Below are 13,974 nucleotides of genomic sequence, written 5' to 3'. Positions count from 1 at the left end.
CTTGGAAGGGGCAGTACTTTTACTGAAATTGTTTGGCAAGTCACTTCTTTCTCTCTACTTTCCTGTTTCAGTAGCTGGCTAACATCTCTTTGACTAAGACATTGTGTCTTTAGATAGGATAATGAATTTAACTATGTTTCAGTGAAGTTTGTCAGATGGCCTTGAATAACTCTCCTTAATCCATTATTGTTAATTAGTAGTGAGATCTCAACCAGGAACACTCTTTTTAGTGTCTGCATTCAGAAATACCGTATTTGGCTTTAGCATCTTTTAAATTGTAATCTATTGCCATGCATTTAATATGGTAAGGTGTTACATTAAAAAAAATTCATTGGATCTTCTTTCCTACTTCGCTGAGGATAAATTGACAATATAGCTGTGGATTCATTTCTGGGTTTTCAGTTCTGTTCTATTGATATATGTGTCTGTTTGTGTGCCAGTATCATATTGTTTTGATTACTATAGCTTGTAATATAACTTGAAGTCCAGAATTGTGATGTCTCTAGCTTTGCATAGACATTTTTCCAAAGAAGATGCACAGACAGCCACAGACACATGAAAAGATGCTCAATAGTACTCATCATCAGGGAGATACAAATCAAAACTATAATGAAAAATCATCTCACGCCCGTCAGAATGGCTCAAATTTACAAAACGAGAACAAGTGTTGGTGAGGATGCAGGGAAGGGGGACCCGTTGCACTGTTGGTGGGAATGCAAACGGGTGCAGCCACGGTGGAAAACAGTATGGAGGTTCTTCAAAAAGTTAAAAATAGAACTACAGAACTACCCTACAATCTAGGAACTGCACTACTAGGCATTTACTCAAAGAATACAAAAATATTAATTCAAAGGGATACATGCTCCCTGATGTTTATAGCAGCACTATCTACAATTCAGAAATTATGGAAACAGTTAAAGTGTCCATCCACTGATGAATGGATAAAGAAGAGGTGGTATATATATATATAATTATATATAATATAGTATAATATATAATATAATATAATATAATATAATGAAATATTAGTTATATAAAAGAATGAATTGTTGCCATTTACAATGACATTGATAGAGTTAGCATTATGCTAAGCAAAATAAGTCAGAAAAAGACAAATACTATATACTTTCACTCACATGTGGAACTTAAGAAACAAAACAAATGAGCAAAATGGAAAAAAGGAGAGAGGGAGGCAAACCAAGAAACAGACTCTTGACAATAGAGAACAAACTGACAGCTACCAGAGGTGGGGAGGGATGGGTGAAATGGGTGATGGGAATTAAGGAGGGCACTTGCTGTGATGAGCACTGGATGTCATGAGGGAGTGTTGAGTCACTGTATTTTACACCTGAAACTAATATTACACTGTATGTTAACCAACTGGAATTTAAATAAAATCTTTTTAAATGTTCGTATTTTCATGGGTTCTCTTGAAAAAAATCAGAAAACGTAGCAATAATGGGCCCACATTCCACATAGTGGCAATCTGCTAGTGCTATCCAGGCCGCTATATTCATTAGCATCGCCTACCTAACAACCTCCAGCATTTTCATTAGCAATCCTTGATAGTTTAATTGGAAGGAAAGCAAATTACTGCTATCATTTCATCAAATTGTATAGATGTCTAACTTACTATTTTTAATATTCATAAAATTGTCTGTAATTGGAGTGTCTCATTTAAACATTTTCGTATTAAGTTACATTCACACGACAATCTGTAAGATCTAAACCACTAGATCGGGGTAGCAATAGAGTCACATTTTTGTATTTTTCCCATCAATCACTTGAGTAAATGTTTATATTCATTAGGAAATCTAGCATCAGTTCTCTCTCCTTCACTTCCCTCCTCTTTATAAAAACAGAGCAGTTCTGCTAACAGAATACTGGGAAGGGAGTTTTGAAAATGTGAACAGTTTACTTGCACCTCTAGCTTTTTAGCTGTCCCCGTTTCTCTTGCTCTCACAGGATTTCAGGCTCAAAGAGTGGATCCCCAAAGTGAGATCTGTGCCCACTGCAAACAAGCTCAGATCCCTGAAAGTGCAGAAGAGTCAACTTTGAGAGTCCTACATTTCTTCCTAACCTACACTAACAAAGTTAGCAAGAATTTGAAAAGCTATGGCAGCTTTGCACTTTTCAGAATGAGCATTCCCTTTCCCTCACAAAGCTACATACGGAGGTTTCTGTGGTACCCTAGTGAGAAGGATACAACCTGCAAACTTCCTTACAGTTGGATTTGAATCACCCTCAGCAACTCTGCTATCCTTCAGTTAGCACTTTTATTCATTGAGAAGGAATGTAACATTGAACTTCAAAGAGAAAGTGTGGACTGAGACCCCTGAATTTCCCGAAAGGTTTCCAGATCCAGGTGCAAACCTACCCACCTCTTCTCCCAGAACACAAAGTGGTATTACAAGAGGTAGTTGGGTTTTTTGTTTTGTTTTGTTTTGTTTTTTCTCCCCTCAAAGGGCAAAAGGTACTGTGATGTTCTTCCTCAGGGAAAACTAGTCCAAGTTTATATGTTTTATGTTATTGTTATATTAGTCTAGTTGGACTGCATAATGAAATATCACAGGCTGGGTGGCTCAAGCAACAGAACTTCATTTCTCTGAGCTCTGGAGGCCAGAAGTCCATAATCGATATTCTGGCAAATTCAGTTCTAGCCCTATTTGATTAGGGCCCCTCCCTAATGACTTCATTTAACCTCATTTAGATAATTCCCTAACCACCCTATGTTTAAATAAAGTCAAATTAAGGAATAGAGCTTCAACATATTAATTTGGGGGGCACAATTCAATTCATAACAATTGCTGTTAGTGCTTTGATACATATGAAGCTAATTTGTTCTCCATATCATAAGGAAATATGGCTGGCAGTATGATGAATTAAACTTACATTCATACAATATTTAATACATTTTAAAAATAAAGCATTTCCAAATCTAATTAATAAAACATTTATTAAGTATCAGTTTTAACACTGGCGCTTGTGAAGCCACAATGTACCAAAAGTACCATGCCAAACATTTATAACTAGTATAAAAATTCCATATCCCCATATTGGCCACCTCAAGATGAAAATGGATAACTCCCTAAATGTTAACTGGCTCTACTCCCCTAATATTCAACATAAAAACCACATGGGAAATATAGAAATTCAAATAGAAGTAACATACACCTGTCATAAACCATAAACAAAGAACTATTTGTGGGACAGCATGAATGACAAATGGTCTACTGTGTAGATTTTAGAATGAAGCAGACAAAAGTTGGAAGGCCGGTTAATTTTCCCCTCCTTCTCCTGCTTCAGCTTTGTCTCCTTGAGTGTCCGATGCCCACAATGTCAAGTTGTCTCTCAGTAATTGCAGTATTAGCGTGCTGTCTTCGTATGACTCTTCACTTAATGTATCAAGCTCAGCAATGGCTTCACCAAAAGCTGTCTTTGCAAGAGAGCAGGCTTTCTCCGGGGAGTTCAGAATTTCTTAATAGAGCACAGAGAAGTTAAGGGCCAGACCCCATCTGATAGGATGTGTTGGTTGCATGTCCTCTCTGCTGATTTCAAAAGCTTCTTGGTATGCTTGTTGTTGAAAGGGATCCACAATCCCTTTCCTGTCATCACCAGCAGCAACTTCGGCCAAGTAACGGTAGTAGTCTCCTTTCTTTTCTTTTTTTTTTTTTTTCCCCTTTCATTTTCAAATAGAAGACTTTGCTCTCTGCTTGTGAAGCATTGGGGATCAAAAACTTTTCCAAAAGGGACATCATTGCAGAGATCTCTTAGCTCGGTCTCAATGTTCTCTCTGGCTTCTTGAGCCATCTGCTGTTTTTCCTCAGCACCTTCTGTCTTTTGCTCAATTCTTGAGATGACCCTCCAAGATGACCTAGGGGCTCCTACAACATTTTTATAAGCAACTGACAGAAGATTCCTCTCCTCATTGGGTAATCCAGCTCCTTGCTCAGTTACGGACTTCATGCAGGCTGCTATGTCATCATATCACTCAGCCTGCTCAGCCAGTTTGGCCTTCTGCACCAGCTCATTTTTATCCATGATTGGATGTTCTGTGTCCGGAGTGGGTGGCAGTGGACAGGGGCCACAAATGATTATTCTTTGTAACATTTTTTAAATGCTCTGAATTGAAGAATATTCAAATTATTTCCCTCTGTACAAATGCTTACTCACCTTTAATATTTACTTTTTTAAAAAAGATTTTATTTATTTATTCATGAGAGACATAGAGGGAGAAGCAGGCTGCAGAGGGCTGAAGGCAGATGCTTAACGCTGAGCCACCCAGGCTTCCCATCTTCAATATTTACTGATAATATCTATAATCTAGTCAGACCTAAAGACTGACCACCAACTTTAATTCCTCACAAGTAATAATTTTAGCAATTTCATGTGTAAGTAGTCAAAAAGGTTGGAAAAGAAAATGTGATCCTAATTCTGTGTAGGAACAATCCATTCCAGAATAATAATTTTAACCTGAATCATACATACTCAAAGTGGCAGGAGCTGCAGGGAACCGAGCTAACATTTATTGGCCACGTATTATGTGCTTGGATGGTTTATGTTACCCATTGTCATTTTCATAACAATCCTATTAGGTGTGGATTCTATCCATTTGAGGTTAGTTAGGAAAATGAAGTTCAGAGAGCTTAAATAACTCAATGCCCCAATGTCACCCAGCCAGTAAATAACAGAGGCCAACTTCGAATTCAGATAGGTCTGATTCCAGAACTCATAATCTAAGTCAGTGGGAATGATATCATATGGCAGCAGTTCTTTCTCTTTGGAACATTTGGGTTTTTCTTAAGGGAAGGGAGTATTAACTGGGAGTTTTCGTTACCAAGTTCTGAGCACCTACTGTTATATTTTAAAATTTACATCAATCATGAAATAGGACATATCCAATAGCCTTTGCCTTTACTCAGCCTCTCTCCCTTGGAAGTCTGTACCATGATCCTGAAGTGTTTTATCCCCACTTAGCTCATACACAGAAAATGTCTTTTGTCTTGGTCATCTTCTTGGTAGCAATATATTGTAAAACTATTTACCAAATGTCGAATTGTGCATCATTTAATTGTCCTCAACTCCATATCCTTCTGTACTTCCTTCTGTGGCAACAGGGTTAGAAGCTTGCAAAACTATATTTTAGAGACACTTGCCAAGCTAGAGGTGTTAAGTGCCAACCTTTCTGAAATTCCAACATTGAGAAATATTAGCAGAGGTTTAAAAAGTGGGAGGAGCCCAGAGACTTGCAAATCCTGGCCCAGCCCTGTTGGAGAACCCACTTCAGGGCTTTTGAAAGGAGCTGCCCTGCAGTTCTCGGGTCACCTGGGTGCCTCGTCAGTTAAGCCTCCAACGCATGATTTCGGCTTAGGTCACGACCTCAGGGTCATGAGCTCAAGCCCCATGTTAGGCTCTGCACTGAGCATGGAGCCTGCTTAAGATTCTCCGTCTCTCCTTTGTCCCTAACCTGTACCCTCCCACCCTGGGCCCCCACTCTCAAGTAGTGTGAGTGCTCTCTCTCAAAAAAAAAGAAAAAAAGAAAAGAAGAAGAAGAAGAAAGGAACAGCCCTCCTTCTAACAGGCATGGAAGGTCACAGAAGTTTCTCCAGCAGCTAAGAAGCCATTGCTGGCTCTTGGGTTCCAGCACAAATATGGCAGCAGTTTCCTGATATTCTGCTTCCTATTCTTTCCATTTTTTTAAAATTTAATTTTATTTTTATTGGTGTTCAATTTGCCAACATATAGCATAACACCCAGTGCTCATCCCATCTAGTGCCCCCCTTAGTGCCAGTCACCCAGTCACCCCCACCCCCCACCCACCTTGCTTTCCGCCACCCCCTGTTCGTTTCCCAGAGTTAGGAGTCTCTCATGTTCTGTCTCCCTCACTGATATTTCCCACTCATTTTCTCTCCTTTCCCCTTTATTCCCGTTCACATTTTTTATATTCTCCAAATGAATGAGACCATATAATATTTTTCTCCGATTGACTTATTTCACTCAGCATAATACCCTCCAGGTCCATCCACGTGGAAGCAAATGGTGGGTATTTGTCGTTTCTAATGGCTGAGGAATATTCCATTGTATACGTAGACCACAGCTTCTTTATCCATTCATCTTTCGATTTTCCATTCTTTCCAACATCTTCATAACCAATTCTCTGCATCAAACTTCGCTTGGCTTGAACTACCTAAAGTGTTACTTAATGTCCAAATTAGAAACATGATATTACCTTTTCTTTCCCTGTCTATCCCATATTTGCTAAAGGAGAGTTATGAATTTTAAAATCATTAGTCTTTGACACATTAAATTGAAAGACTAAATTTCTAGTACACATATCATAGGTCTTCATAAGAATTAACTTTTTTTTTTAATTGTACTAGTGCTTCATGAGTTCATGAAAATTCTTGTCACTGGATCAAAAATATTTTCTTTCTTTATAAAACTGTGAAACAGAGGACATTTAGGCCTGTGAAATTTGAACCCACGTTATTTAAATACTTGCAGATAAACTGAGCATATACAGCTATATTACTTTAAAAGAATCCTGCATCTGGAGAATTGTCTTTCAAGTGTACTACTGTGTGAAGTGTGACGTTTCAAAATTATTTTCTCCTGCACTCAGAATCTTCTTAGCAGAGAAATGAGTCCTGGCATGGATGAAGTCTAAGGTCTGTTTTCATCCCTAGATATTTATTTTATTTATTTAATAGATTGTTCTATTTTATTTGTTAATTGCAAAGCTGTATCTGAGTTCTTAATGTGGCCCACGAGTTCTCTTCTTGGTTCTCCTCTATGCTAACACATGTGCGTAAGCAAGTGTATCTATCTCTGAGTCTCACGTTCTGTTCTTCATTTACACGACAAGAGATTTGAAATTGATGGTACTATGTTTCTTGCCTTCTCTAAAATCATCTTTGATGCCAGTTTAACTGTTCTTTGTTTTGAGCACTAGTTCAATTGGTTTATCACATGGCTCGAAACTTGGTTTTCTTATTCTTAAAATTGAAATAATAGGTTCCTTTTTACTGACCATATTATAATCAAATGAGGTATCAAACATAAAAGTGATTTGTGCAGAGCACTAGAACATAATATTATGATTCTATTATTTAGTATAGCAGGTGAATGTGTATCTGAGGGTGTTTATACATTGACACGCACCCATCTAATTTTATTAAAGTATCTGTGTTTCACAACACTTTCTTTGAAGTTGAGCAGCTTCTAGTAGCAGCCACCCTTCTATGGGTTTGTCACTTTATCTCATTAGAGTTAATAAAAGCTGAGGCTACTAAGTGAAGAAATTTGGCCTTTTATTTAGGACACAGGTATCTGGCCAACACCCAACTAGTCAGCTATTCAAATACTGTTTGTTTAATTAAAAGCTTAGAGCCGCCTATTGAAGCTGGGTGACTAATTAGACACCCTATTATATACCAAAGTTACAAGTGCCATTCTAAGCTTCTCTGGAGAAGCAAAAGATCATAGAACCCTAGAGTTGGAATGGAATCTCTGCTTCTGGGCTTTTCCCAAACTGTACAAGATAGTTATTTCTTCCATGCTCAAAACCTTTTACATAGGTTATTTCACAACCCATGACATCCGTTATTTAAAAGATTTAAAAGATTCTGTGAGAGGTCCCATCCATTCCAACTTTTAGACATGATTTTTATTACCATGAACTAACTTAGGACAGGAAATAATTTCAGAAAACAGATATTGGAGTAATAATAATTATATTAATAATAGTGGCCTTGGAGTTTAGTTTAACTACTTATTCTCTATGACCTTTGGAGGTTTTTCTACCTTCTGCTATCAACAGCTCTGTACTACTGAGTAGTAGTACCCTTTTGCCATGTCTTAATTGTCTGAAGATCCTCATTTCACTTCTGATTTTACTCTTCGGGCCAATGTTAATTATTTCTCTGTCTTCAGTTGTCCAAACAAAATAGGCTCTGTATCTTACTATTTTTCTATTAGTTGAGAATGGGGTTTTGAGTAAATCAGATAACTGATTGATTACAACAAGCCATATAGTATGTTATTTCCTCACAGATGATCAAATAAGTGACAAATTAGCTCAGACTCAAGTGTCTGTGCATAATACAAGATCTAGAATCTCAGCTGTGGTGAGGTTTTAATGCAGGCCCTGGGGAAAACTGGAAAACTCTTACTAGTACAGGTGTGTATGATAATTATACCAGTAAGGCAAAATAATCATTAAAATGTGAAGAGTAAATTTCTGATAATAAGAATACAACACATTGTCACAAAACAATATTTTCAAAAAAAAAAAACCTTTTAAACTTACATCTAATGGAATATGAAAGTACATTATTATCTTTTTTTTTTTTTTTTTTAATTTTGGAGATCAAAAAACTGAGGCTTAGGTTAGGTAATTTATCTGAGAGCTTTACCAGAAAATGGGAGAGCTATGATATGGATCCCTATTTATGTAGCTTCAAAACTCATTATTTTAATCCTTATGTCTACCTTCTTTTTAATGAAGTCATATGGGCTAAAGCTAAAAGAGAAGTTCATAGAATAACAAAAAGCCTCGAATGTAGTTATGAGAAGTAAAGTGAGGGCAGTGGAGACAGACAGGGGGTATTAGAAAAAGGGAGTCAAGAGGTACAAACTTCCAGTTACAAGATGAGTAAGTTCTGGGGATAGGAAGTACAGCATGATGACTATAGTCAACATGGTTCTAAGAAATACATATGAGTTTTTAAGGGAGTAGCTCCTAAGAGCTCTCATCACAAGGAAAAATATTCATTTTCCTTTTTTTGTTTTCTCTTTTCATTGTGTCTATATGAGATGATGAATGGCAAGTAAAGTTATTAAGGTAATTATTTCACAATATCTGTGGTAAGTGAAATCCTTATGCTGTCCACCTTAAACTTGCACAATGATGCATGGCAATTATATCTCAATACAACTGGGGGAAAATTTAATTAAAAAAAAACCCTTTTTTTTTTTAAGTGAGTACATATCTTTTATTATTTTATTTTTCATTTTTTTAAAGACTTTATTTATTCATGAGACACACAGAGAGAGACAGAGAGAGACAGAGAGAGAGAGAGAGAGAGGCAGAGACACAGGCAGAGGGAGAAGCAGGCTCCATGCAGGGAGCCCGATGTGGAACTGGATCCCGGGACTCCAGGATCAAGCCATGGGCTGAAGGCGGCGCTAAACCGCTGAGCCACCCGGGCTGCCCAGTAAATATCTTTTAATAAATTATTAAACAGTATACAAAATAAAGCTTCCCTCAGAATTATGGATACATGAAATTTGAAATAGGTAAGAATAAATAAAAACAAAATGGGATAAGGAGGAAAATTATTTCAAATTAGGATGTGGATTACTTGGGAACACTGTAAATATTATTTTTCAACGTGTTTATTTTAAATCAAATTTAGACATTCAATAGTTTAAAAATAAGGGATTCAACCTTTTTAGTTTCTCAGGATGAGTGAGACTGGCTTGATTTTTAAGACCCTGTGATTTTAGATGGAAAATTTTCTACAAAGAAGGATCAAATGGCCAAAATACTACTAATAATAATGGTGATTCTAGGGGCTGTCCTCAAAAATGCTCAGTCCTTTCAGCAGACATTCACTTTTTAACCATAACTCATACCTCTGAGCAAATTCATTTTATTCACTGAAATTTGGCATTTGATAAAATGTACAGATTTTCCTGAATGTGCCAATGGCTGTGGCTTAGGTAGCTCTGTCTCCAACTCTTAAGTCCATCAGTTTATAAAAGGAGATGTGAAGGGGACAAGTCAGACTCTTTTTTTTTTTTAATTGGGGTTCGATTTGCCAATATGTAGCATAACACCAAGTGCTCATCCAGTCAAGTGCCCCCCATCAGTGTCCATCACTGTCACCCCCACCCTCCGCCCACCTCCCCTTCCACTACCTCCCCTTTCACTGCCCCTTGTTCATTTCCCAAAGTTAGGAGTCTCATGGTCTGTCTCCCTCACTGATATTTCCCACTCATTTTCTCTCCTTTCCCCTTTATTCCCTTTCACTATTTTTTATATTCTCCAAATGAATGAGACCATATAATGTTTGTCCTTCTCCAATTTACTTACTTCACTCAGCATTATACCCTCCAGGTCCATCCACTTCAAAGCAAATGGTGGGTATTTGTCGTTTCTAATGGCTGAGTAATATCCCATTGTATACATAGACCACATCTTCTTTATCCATTCATCTTTCGATGGACACTGAGGCTCCTTCCACAGTTTAGCTACTGTGGACATTGCTGCTATCAACATTGGGGTGCAGATGTCACTGCATCTGTATGTTTGGAGTAAATCCCCAGCAGTGCAATTGCTGGGTCGTAGGGCAGATCTATTTTTCACTCTTTGAGGAACCTCCACACAGTTTTTCAGGGTGGCTGCACCAGTTCACATTCCCACCAAAAACCTCTCTAATACAAAGAGAGGCTGGATCCATGAATAAACCAGAACAAGAATTGATACACTTATTTTATTTGTTTCTTTTCTGTTTCAAAACAGGAGTTTCCATCTGCAGATATGCTCTCACACTGTTTAGCTATTGATATCAACTGCACCACAGATTACATAATCCTCCTTTGATTGGAGAATATTCATTCATTCTTTCATTAAGCACAATGCACCATCTTCCATGTTGATTTTTCATACCTTAACCTAAATGTGTAAGGAAATAGACATCTATTTATTTTGGCTGAGCTTCATATTCATAGATGAGTGAGAGGTCATTTTAACTATTCTCTATCATCAAAAATCATTTTTACACATTATATCTTTTTTTTTTTTTTTTTTTAGATTTTATTTATTTATCTGAGAGAAAGAGAGCCCAGAAGCAGGGAGAGAGGCAGAGGGAGAGGGAGCAGTCTCCCCACAGAGCAGGGAGCCCAACTCAGCTAATCCTAGGACCTCGGGATCATGACCTGAGCCAAAGGCAGATGCTTAACCAACTGAGCCACCCAGGCGCCCCTATACATTATATCTTTTAAAAAAGGTAGAGATTGTATAGATAAGTACCCATCTGTCTTCTATGGGTAGAAGACTTCCTACTGGTTCAGAAAAAAAAACTGATGCAAGCTCAGTGTTATTAAAAGTATAATTTTCAAAAAACTGAAGTGTATGAATCTCATAGAAATACATGGTGGGCAAGTGTCCAAGATTTAACTTTTTAATGAGGGGTCAAGTAGAACAGCAAAGCTGGTCCAAAGGTAGATAGGAAAGACTGCTATATATAGTTAGTGAACTAAAGAAAGAATGTTGAAATAAAAATGCGTTGAGTATAAAAGTAGTTGATATCCTACAGGGCAATAAAACCCTAACATTTTGTGTTCTCTTTCTACTAGACAAAATCATTTGTATTACTTTCTGAACGAAATTTGCAATTTACCTTTTTTTAAAAAAATAATTTAACATCTGATTTCAGAGTTTGGGCCGAATCAACAGTAAATGGTATGTTAAAATATGCATCATTCCAGAGAATTGGGTAATCTTTGGGAGGATCTACTAGACAATGCTCCAGTATATCATTGAAAAGACAATGCATTCATTAGTTTGCCTTACTTTCAAGTTGAGGTAATTTTTCATACCATTTTTTTTGTATATCTTTTTTATTGGAGTTCGACTTGCCAACATATAGTATAACACCCAGTGCTCATCCCATCAAGTGCCCCCCTCAGTGCCCGTCACCTTTTCATACCATTCTTTACCCTGTACAAGAAATAGTACTTTGTCTAATACTATGTGTCAACACCTTGTATGCAATATTTTATTTAGTTCCCATGAATATCAATAAGCATAGGCCTTATTTGAAACTCTGATTATTTCCTTGGAAAATATTTTTACAAAAAAAAAAAAACTTGGATAGAGCAGTTTGGCTATTTTGAAGATTACTGATATTTAGAGCCAAATTAATTTCTACAAGGGATAAGGCTATCTACACTACTCATGTAGAGAAGTCTACTCAGACAATCATACTGATAGAGTTGGGTATCATCATTTTAAAAATCATGCAATTCGGAAGATGCAAAATAAAACCTCATTTCAATTCACCTATATAACATCTGGTTAGTTAGAAAGTTCCTATTTTAAAACCTGGTTTTATTATTTTCTTTTAAAATTGTTATTTGCTTATTTTTCTTTTTAGATACTAGTGCCCATGTTTTCTATTCCTTTCAGCTTTTAATATCTAAGAGACATTAACTCTGTGTTTTATTCTTACACATCAAAGCGTTTGTCTTGAATAATATCAATAGAATATTTTATGTGAGGAATAATAACATCCTAAATGAGATTCATCTGTGCTAACTTGAAACTCAATTTAAGATTGTGCTAATAAAGATGTAATGCTGTTTCCTCTTGTTCCATTAAAGCTCTTAATGAAACATGTTTTATATGAAAACTATATATACACTTAATAGGGTGGAGAACCGAAACTACAGGGAACAGGGATATTTGTAAATGCAAAATTCTTTGTAAATTGACTGCAATCATTATATTAATAAGTAAAGAGTATGGCTTTAGGGATTATATTTTCAGCAATTTAGAGTAACTGGAAAATCTCTCATAATAGTTTAAATCATTGTTTTTGTGACATGCTGGTAATATAAAATGAAAACTGAAACCAAAGTATACCCAAGATTATTTATGTTGTATATAATGTGTATGATATATATACACACACACATATATATAACAAGAATATATCATCACTGCTTTTGGTATTTTAAAGGTTTTCTCTGGTAACACTACTATAGATCCATTTAAAAGATGGGTATATTTTCTTAAATTGAAAAAAAGGTCATTGAATTAAGGCATTGTCTAGTGTAATGCTTTCTAATTTCTAACACTTTGGGATTTGAATATATTTATGAACTCATAAACAATACATCACAAATTTAAAATAAAATAAGGTCATGTTAAGTCCATCTATGTCTGTATACATGTAGAAATGCACACATATAGAATATGGAGAACTAGGGAGCCATTATGGTGGTAAATATTGGGAAAAATGATTTTTTCGAGCTCCGTAGAACCTTGCCTAAATCAATGCACATGGAAATTATCGACACCTTTAGGACCGCTTTCTTGTTCGCTGTTGCTGGGGGTGAGAGAAAGTCTCCTGACCTCGGTCGAGGTGCAGGGGTCCGCCAGCCTGAGCGGGGCCCGCGGAAGCCACAGGCGCAGATTTCCTCCGCGGGGCCCGGGGGCTGGGGGGAGGGTGGGGGGCGGTGAGGAGGCCGGGACAAGCCCTACACAAAAAACGTGCTCCTGGGAAAATTCTGCGCCCCACCCCGGCCCCGGGCCCCTGCGCCCCGCCGCCCCACTCCCCGGCCCCGCTCCCCCACCCCCTTCCCCCCAGCGCCCCTCCGCTCCCCCCTCGGCCCCCCTTCCCCCTCCCGGCCCCCCTCCCCCACCCCCTTCCCCCCGCCCTCCCCCCTCGTCCCGGCCCCGCTCCCCCACCCCCTTCCCCCCAGCCCCCCTCCGCTCCCCCCTCGGCCCCCCTTCCCCCTCCCCCCGGCCCTCCCCCCTCGTCCCGGCCCCGCTCCCCCACCCCCTTCCCCCCAGCCCCCCTCCGCTCCCCCCTCGGCCCCCCTTCCCCCCCGCAGGGGTGCGCGGGTCGTGGGTCGGAGCCCGCGTGGGGCCGGGGGCGCCCGCTGTCGTCCCCCGACCTTCCCCGCGCGCTTCGCCTTCGCCCGGGCCCCGGGCGCGTCCTCCCCACTGGACGGGACGGGGGGGGGGGCGGCAAACGGGAGCGAACGGTCGGCGCGGCCTCTCGCAGACGGGGCGGGCGCCTCGGGGGTCGGGCCCCAGGCCCGGCCGGGACCTCCCGCCCCTGCCACTTCCGGACACCAACTTGGGGAGGGCGGGGGGGGCGCGGGGCGACCCCGGGCTCCGCGTTCCACGTGACCTGGAGTCCCGGCTCCGGCTTCCCCCGGCCTCGGCCCCGCCCCCCGCCC

The 13,974-nt window shown here is 39.2% G+C and overlaps 1 pseudogene; it reads right to left on the bottom strand.

Moving 5' to 3' along the window:
- Window positions 1–3,256: 3,256 nt before the first annotated feature.
- On the bottom strand, window positions 3,257–4,068 carry LOC112915038 (14-3-3 protein zeta/delta pseudogene; annotated as a pseudogene).
- Between the last annotated feature and the right edge of the window lie 9,906 nt (window positions 4,069–13,974).

This window comes from Vulpes vulpes, chromosome 10 (genome assembly GCF_048418805.1).
Source record: "Vulpes vulpes isolate BD-2025 chromosome 10, VulVul3, whole genome shotgun sequence".
NCBI classification, from domain to species: domain Eukaryota; kingdom Metazoa; phylum Chordata; class Mammalia; order Carnivora; family Canidae; genus Vulpes; species Vulpes vulpes.
This window is presented reverse-complemented; position numbering and strand designations above follow the sequence as displayed.